General features: G+C 50.3%; 1 pseudogene; it reads left to right on the plus strand.

The window, feature by feature from the left end:
• The first annotated feature begins 4,065 nt into the window (after positions 1–4,065).
• On the plus strand, positions 4,066–4,845 carry LOC136536359 (UDP-glycosyltransferase 71K2-like; annotated as a pseudogene).
• Positions 4,846–7,944: the final 3,099 nt, after the last annotated feature.

A 7,944-nucleotide genomic window follows, 5' to 3' on the forward strand; every position in this document is an offset into this window, starting at 1 on the left:
GTCAGTCATCGGACGAAGGAGTCCGCCGTCGACGAGCGACTGAAGCATCTCCACGATGATGTCAGATGGATCCCAATGGTCCACCTCGATGACAATGATGTCACCGGCCATGAGTGTGGTGGAGGGTTCGAATGCGGCGGTGAGTCTGTCTCTGTGTCTCTCTCTCTCTCCCTCTCGGCTCTCCCTTCTCCCTTCTTCTTCCCGGTGCTCGCTGCTCTAGCGACGGCTCAATGGGGGCAGAGCTAACGCAGGCAAGGTAAGGTGGGGAGGGCGAGACTCGTTGCGTATTTATGTAGGGTAAAGGTGAAACGAACGGGCGACGAAATCGGGGAAGTTTCCCCCAGATCCGGTGCGGTTAACCCCGATCCGATTTTACCGCCCACGTGCCCACCTTTTCCTCATTAATTGCGGGAATAGTTACGTCCCATCCGCTGACACCACGTCGCGCCCGACCGCAGCAGCAGCAGGTGTCGTTCTGTCTCCCCAAAAAATCGCCTCAAAAGGCGCGCTAGCCATTGTCGAGCCAATGGGGGAGACATTCCCCCCACCCTATTCCTTTCAGATGAAGGAACTGGGCGTCGAGCCTATTACGGTCTAGGGGTTCGGAGGCTGGGCCCCTAAGGGTTTCGACAGCCGCCCCAGGGCAACAGAGTCAGGGATGACCGTGGGCGAGCCCACATGGGGCCAAGGCCCAAGCAAGCGAAACGCTTGGGATGCCCTAAGTCGTGTCCGAGACCGGTAGGGAGGTCTCTGAATGGGATCCCACCATAGGGAGGCACCGAGCCACTGGGGCCCAGCGAATAGCCTCGACACCCACTAGAGAAACCCTCTGGTACTCTTGGAGTGCGTCTTTGGACTGCTAGCCGACCCCTAGCGAACGGGGCACGGGCCTCCACTCGGACTCACCCGATAACAGCTCACCAGAAATGCCATCGCTCGCGCCCATCGAGGGTAGCTTGGCATATTCCACCCCTCCTTCCGAATAAAAAGGAAGCGCGAGGGTCGTACGAAGAGCCAGGGGAACCCTTGACGGCCCTCTTGCTCTGCGCAGAGGCTAGGGGGCTCCTCCTACAACCTTGTCGAGACCCAGCGACCTAGGCTCGCACATGAGGGGGCTCGGCAAAACAACCCCTCCTTCCAAACAAAAAGGACGCACGAGGGTCGATTCAAAAAGTCAAGGGAACTCCTGACGGCCCTCTCGCTCCGTGCGGAGGCTAGGGAGCTCCTCCTGCAGATATGCCGAGACCCCGCGACCCAGGCTCGCACCCGAGGGGGCTCGGCAAACAAGCCCTCACGCGCGAGGGGCGTACAAAAAGCCAGGGGAACTCCCGATGGCCCTTTCGCTCCGTGCAGAGGCTAGGGGCTCTTCCTGCAACCTTGCTGAGACCCAGCGACTCAGGCTCGTACCCGAATGGGCTCGGCAAATAACCCCTCCATCCGAACGAAAAGGATGTGTGAGGGTCGAACAAAAAAGTCAGGGGGCCCCTGACCGCCCTCTCGCTCCGTGTGGAGGCTCGGGGGCTCCTCCTGCGCCTAAGAGAAAGACAAGCAACCTAAGCCCACGCCAGAAGTTTCGTTACAAACACGATAAAGGGCATCGAGCCCGTTACGGTCCAGGGGTTCGAAGGCTGGGCCCCCTAGGGTTTCGACAGCCGCCCCAGGGCAACAGGGTTAGGGACGACTATGGGCGAGCCCACATATGGCCAAGGCCCGAGCAAACGATCGCTCGGGACGTCCTAAGTCATGTCCGAGACCGGCAGAGAGGTCTCCGAATGGGATCCCACCGTAGGGAGGCACCGAGCCACCGAGGCCCAGCGAACGGCCTCGGCACCCACTAGAGAAACCCTCTGGTACTCTTGGAGTGCGTCTCTAGACCACTAGCTGACCCCTAGCGAACGGGGCGCGGGCCTCCACTCGGACTTACCCGATAACAGCTCACCAGAGATGTCATCGCTTGCACCCACCGAGGGTAGCCTAACATATCCCCCCTCCTTCCGAGCGAAAAGGAAGCATGAGGGTCGCACAAAAAGTCAGGGGAACCCCTGATCGCCCTCTTGCTCCGTGCAGAGACTCGAGGGCTCTTCCTGCGACCTTGCCGAAACCCCGCGACCCAAACTCGCACTTGTGGGCTCAGCAAATACGATAAAAACTCATCACTCAACACGAAAAAAGCCCCTATAGGAGTAAATCCACTCCTCCAGGGCCTCGGGGGCTACACTCGGTGGATGCGCTCGCGCGCACCCACCGAAACCTCAAAAAGCAAAACACAATCCCTACAGGAGCGGCTGCAAGCCAAGTCTCGACAAACCCTCAGGGAGAGTGCTCGCACTCCTCCTAAGGCTCGGGGGCTACTGTCGGGTACCATAAAACGGGGTACCCCGAGCGTACACCAAAAGAGTCACTTAAGCCCCATAAACAACGAAGCCAGAAGGTAAGCCGTTGGTTCACCACCGGCCCCGTCCGAGCCCACCGGCTCTCCGCCTCGCCTTAGGCCTCGCACGGGAGGTCTCGACGCCCTGACGAATCTCTACCTCGCGCGAGGCCTCTCACGGGAGGCCTTGGCAAGGAGCCCAATCTCCGTCTCGCCCGAGGCCCCATGCGTACAGCCTCGAACGAGACAGTCATTCTCTGTATCGCTCGAGGCTGGCTTGTTAATAACCCGTCGCTCCTGCCTCGACCAGTCTTCCCGACAGCGTGTCACGTCCCATTAATGCGTCAACCACTCCCGCAATCTCAGCCGGACGACAGCTCGACACCACGGAGTGGCCGATGGGACAAGGAGTCGCATCAACGCCATACCGACTAGGACAAGGCGCAGCGGGGATTACCGGCCACTGTGTTCTGGCGCTGTGCCCACGATCAGCACTGGCACTACACTGTGCCCCATAACCCCCACCCCGAAGACAACGCGGCATGGGAAGTCTAGTCCGGGTCATCATCGCCTCCGAATCAGCGTACCAGATCAACCGCTCCCTCCAAGCCTCGGCACTCTACGTCAGGGCCTCAGCTATCTCGAGATTCACGTCTGCCGAGACCCCCTCACAACGATTCGGCATAGGCATCAACCGAGCCTCGGCTTCACGCGCCGTCAATCTACAGTGACCCGCACGCTGATCGCCGCGCCCGCTTTGAGGTAGCCCTGGAGCTCCCATGACGCACAAGATCGGATGAGATCAGCACGTCGCCCCAGTGCTTCAACGATGGACCACTCCGACGACCACGCCGCCACAGGAACAGGCTACAGGGCTCGGACACACCGCCTCCGTTCGCACGACGCCGTATAGTTAGCATACGTACTACCCTTGTCCCCCCTTCAACTATAAAAGGAAAGGACCTGGGCCATTTCTAGGAAAGGAAGGTACGTACGCACAAGCAACGCTCTGTAACACGCACGCTTTCCTACTGCATGAGAGCAACGTCTCAAGCAGCCCGCACCGCTCCACGCCGAGACCTGGGACAAAGCTCCCTCTCTCATCTAGCTTGTAACCCCCTACACCAAGCACTTCGATGCAAGGAATACAAGATCGACCTCCCAGACTGGACGTAGGGCGCCGATTGCCCGAACCAGTATAAGCCTTGTGTCTCTTTGCATCACCATCCAGGATCGGGGACACGCAGTACAAATTTACTAGTTGGTTGAGGACCCTCCGGTCCGAAACACTGACAGCTGGCTACTGAATATACCCTATATAGAACTATTAAGCTGTAGCTGGCTACGAAATATCTAATTCTGTAGCCGGACCCAACCCATCGACCAGACCGCCACCATCGAGCGGACGTGCACAGACCCACCGAAACTTTTGTTAATTATTAATTCAATTCTGTGCCGCTTGCCTTTCATGGCTCGTAAATGTAGCCATTTAATTAGATTGGATACCCCTTAATCACGGTGCTTCCTAATTACTCCATTGGGCGAACGATCATTGGACGGAGAAGAGCTCGATGAGGCTCTGCATCAGCTGCACCTGCGCGCAGACCGCAGAGGCAGCGCACAAAGTCGCCAGTCACGTCGAGGAGGCTGCATTACTCCTTCTCGGGCTCTAGGCGCCGCCTGGAACATCGACGATGGTCTCGTCGAGGCTGCAGTACTCCATCCCGTACGGGCAGAAGCAGGCAACCGAGGCAAGTAGCAGCAAACGTCGACGATGGCAGGCGCGCGCCCTCTAGCCTATTCCTCCACGTCATTCAGCTTGCATGTTTGGGCAGGTCCATACACCGCACGGAGGAGGTGGCCGCCGGCCTCGACGTTCGCATCCACTGCCTCTCCGCCGTCGAGACCCCGACGGACCACGCGGGCTCCATCGAGTTCATCTCCTAGGTCGTGTAGCTGTGTGCGCGGCCCACGTCAGGGCGGCCGTCTCGAGCCTGGTGTGCCCGGTGGCCGCGCTCATTCTTGACCTGTTCTGCACCCTGCTGGTCGATGTGGCCCGCGAGCTCGCAGTGCCGGCAGGCGCTCTCCTTCCTGCGCCTGCCGGCGCTGTGCGAGGAGGTGGCCGGCGAGTTCGGGGAGAGATAGATAGCACGGCGGACATCGCTGGGCTGCCCCTAGTGCCGAATGTGCATGGTACATGTACCATGGCAGGCATTTCATGGATGCCGTCGGCATCATCGTTAACACAGTCGCCGAGCTCGAGCAGGGCGTCGTCTCCCGCCATTGCCGAGGGCCGGTGCACGCGCACGACCGGGTGCCCTGCTCTGACGCTGTACCCGATCGGCTCGGTCATCTCGTTCCGCACGCCGGCCGACCCGCCACACGAGTGCGTGCGGTGGCTGGAGACGCAGCCTCCAAGGTCCGTGGTCTTCCTCTGCTTCGGGAGCGGAGGGTTCGTGCGAAATATGACGTAGCTTATACTGATGTTGTAGTAAATTAAATTTGATCGTAGTTCAAAATTCTCGTAAATACTTGTATTCATAGTACAAAGTTCTTGTAAATATTCTTTGTGCAAGTTCTCGTAAATTTCATAGTACGAGATATTCATAGTATAAAATTCTCGTAAACATTTACGGTACAAAATTCTCGTAAATATTTACAGTTTAAAATTCTCGTAAATATTTACAGTTGGAACATTTGCGTGCTAATTATAGTAACTAGAATATATTTTCTACTATTATACATACTCTCGTAATCCTTGCATGCGCATGTATGTACACTTATGTGTTCTCGTAATCCTCGTTAGCTTTTCATGCATACCGCATGGTCCAACTAGAGTTGCCAAAATTAACTTGAGCAAATCAAGGAGATGAAGTAGTAACTCGACATCCTAATTACCATACTAGCACGTGCATGTACGCCTCCTGTTACCATACTAGGAAAATGAAGTTACGAGATCCATATGGTACCCCAGCGTGTAGCACGGAGGCTACCGCCGACGGTTAATTTTTTTCAATTACCATAATTGTTAAACATGCAATTAATTCCGGCTAGCTCGCTCCATTAAATCAGCATCACGTGATTACGGGAGCCCACCAGCGCTGGTTGTGAATTAGGGTGCAAGCACGGTGCGGTCGGACGGCCTAGCTACAGAATAACCTATAGGGAGAGTATATATAGGGAGAGTATACTACGTAGCTGGCTACAAAATAAGTTATTCTCCTCTATTTAAGATAATTTTATATACTGAATTACGATAATGTCAATACATATTTACGATGGTTGGGTTACTATAACACACGGGGATATTTACCATAACGTTATAGTAAGCCACTTAGCAAGGAGTTACTATAATCTCGTAAATTAACATAGTAATTATCGTAACTCAAAGTGGCTACAGAATAAGTTATTTTGTAGCCAGCTACAGGGTAGTAGTTCTAGATTATAGTAACTCCTTGCTAAGTGGCTTACTATAACGTTATGGTAAATATCCCCGTGTGTTATAGTAACCCAACCATCGTAAATATGTATTGACATTATCGTAATTCAGTATATAAAATTATCTTAAATGGAGGTGGCTACAGAATAACTTATTTTGAACTACTGAATACACTCTTCCTATATATATATATATATATATATATATATATATATATATATATATATATATATATATATATATATATATATATATATATATATATATATATATATATATATAAAAGAGAGAGACACACACATTTTACGACATGCCTAGTTTATTTGTTATGCGAGGTTAATTTGGCCTGACCTGCGTGGGCAAACGTACATACGAAGACAGCTGGTGTACACGCGACAGGCCAATTGGTAAGCTGGATGTCGCTTGCCGATGGTCGCATTCCATCGCTGCCTAGCTACACTGTCACGCTGAAATTATTTATCCTTTTTATTTTCATTTGGGTAGCATTAGCATAGTAATGTTGCCAAGGAGATATTTATATTCTTGTGTTCTTCAGCTTGATATATATATCGCCGTCAATCATTATACTAGTGATGATCAAATGGGAGTACCACCTACCAATAATTCTGCTGAAAGGATCGAACCCAGCGAGTCCACATGCACAGCCACATGCTCTGTCTGATTTGGACCAACCAACTCCAAGGTAGGGAGTATATCGTATAGTATGTATGTTTTATGATTTGCGAATAAATAAGGAGAGTGCTAAACTCCACAGTCCACACCAATCTTCACCCTCTCCAATCAAAAGCGAAGACTAGATGAATAGGATGCCTGACTAATAGATGGAGAGGGGGCCGTTTGGCCCAGTATCCATTTCTTTATCATTTTTTTTGAAAAAAAAAATCAATTTACCTCCTCAATTTATCACGGTAGTTTTATTTTTCTCCTTGAACTACAAAACTGGTTTTTTAAATTCCTCCACTTTTTAAACCGTTTGTTTTTCCAACCTAAGTGGTTTCATGGTGGTCTTACTGATGTGACTCCATATGAGAGGGGATAAATCGGACTAAGTTGAACGTTCAAGGAGATAATTAGACTACAAATGTCTTTTTAAAAAGTATCAAAAAATTTATAAAAAAAAATTGCAAAAAAAAAAAATCCAAGTATTTTTACATGGAAAATTAATATAATTAATAATAGTAAAATCTGGTTTAATCTTAGAAAATTCATGGAATTATTTTTAGCTCGAAAAATTATGAAACTAGTTTTAGATTTTTTTTTCTAAAACCATGCTCTATTTTATAGTGACTAGCTTGAAATTGTTTGAATCTTGATAGCCTTATTTTTGTGCTTATTTGCTAGTAGAAGCTCTTGTTATCTACTATGATTAGTCGATATTGATCATCCAACTCCGTAGAAGCGCTAGTGGAGGGTGGTCAGGGCTACATATGTGCAGTAGGGTGGGCGTTGGTCTCCTGCGTTGGTTAATTTTTTAAAGTAGTCGTGTTAGCCTACTGAAAGGTCCTAATATGGCTAGAGCGGAGTGAATAGCCTATTTAAAAATCTACAAATCAACTAGAGCACTTTGATTAGTATGACAAATAGCGAAATACAAAATTGCTCTAGCTCTACAAGGGTTGCAAGCCACCTATCCAATAATTCTAGTTGCAATGATTACTAGGCACACAACTTGCAATGTTACTACTCACTAAGAGCTCTCAATCTTGCTACTCTAAAGAGCTCCACTAGATAAACTTAAAATAATAAAGCAAGTTCTCAATTCTAATTACACTAAAGAGCTTGCCACAACTAGTTTTCAAGAATATAAATGAATGAGTAGGGTGATTATACCGCCGTGTAGAGGAGTGAACCAATCACAAGGTGAATATTAAATCAATCACCAGGAGAATACCAAATGGCAAGAGACAACCAATTTTCTCCCGAGGTTCACGTGCTTGTCAACACGCTATGTCCCCGTTGTGTTGACCAACACTTAGTGGTTCGGTAGCTAAGAGGTGTTGCACAAACCTCGTCCACATAATTTGAACACCGCAAGAACCTACTGAAAGCTCTAGTTTGGTTTTGGTAAATTGATGAAACCCTAAGTGCTAACCTAGTTTATCAAGTGATCACG

The sequence above is a fragment of the Miscanthus floridulus genome, chromosome 2 (assembly GCF_019320115.1).
Source record: "Miscanthus floridulus cultivar M001 chromosome 2, ASM1932011v1, whole genome shotgun sequence".
Classification (NCBI taxonomy): Eukaryota; Viridiplantae; Streptophyta; class Magnoliopsida; order Poales; family Poaceae; genus Miscanthus; species Miscanthus floridulus.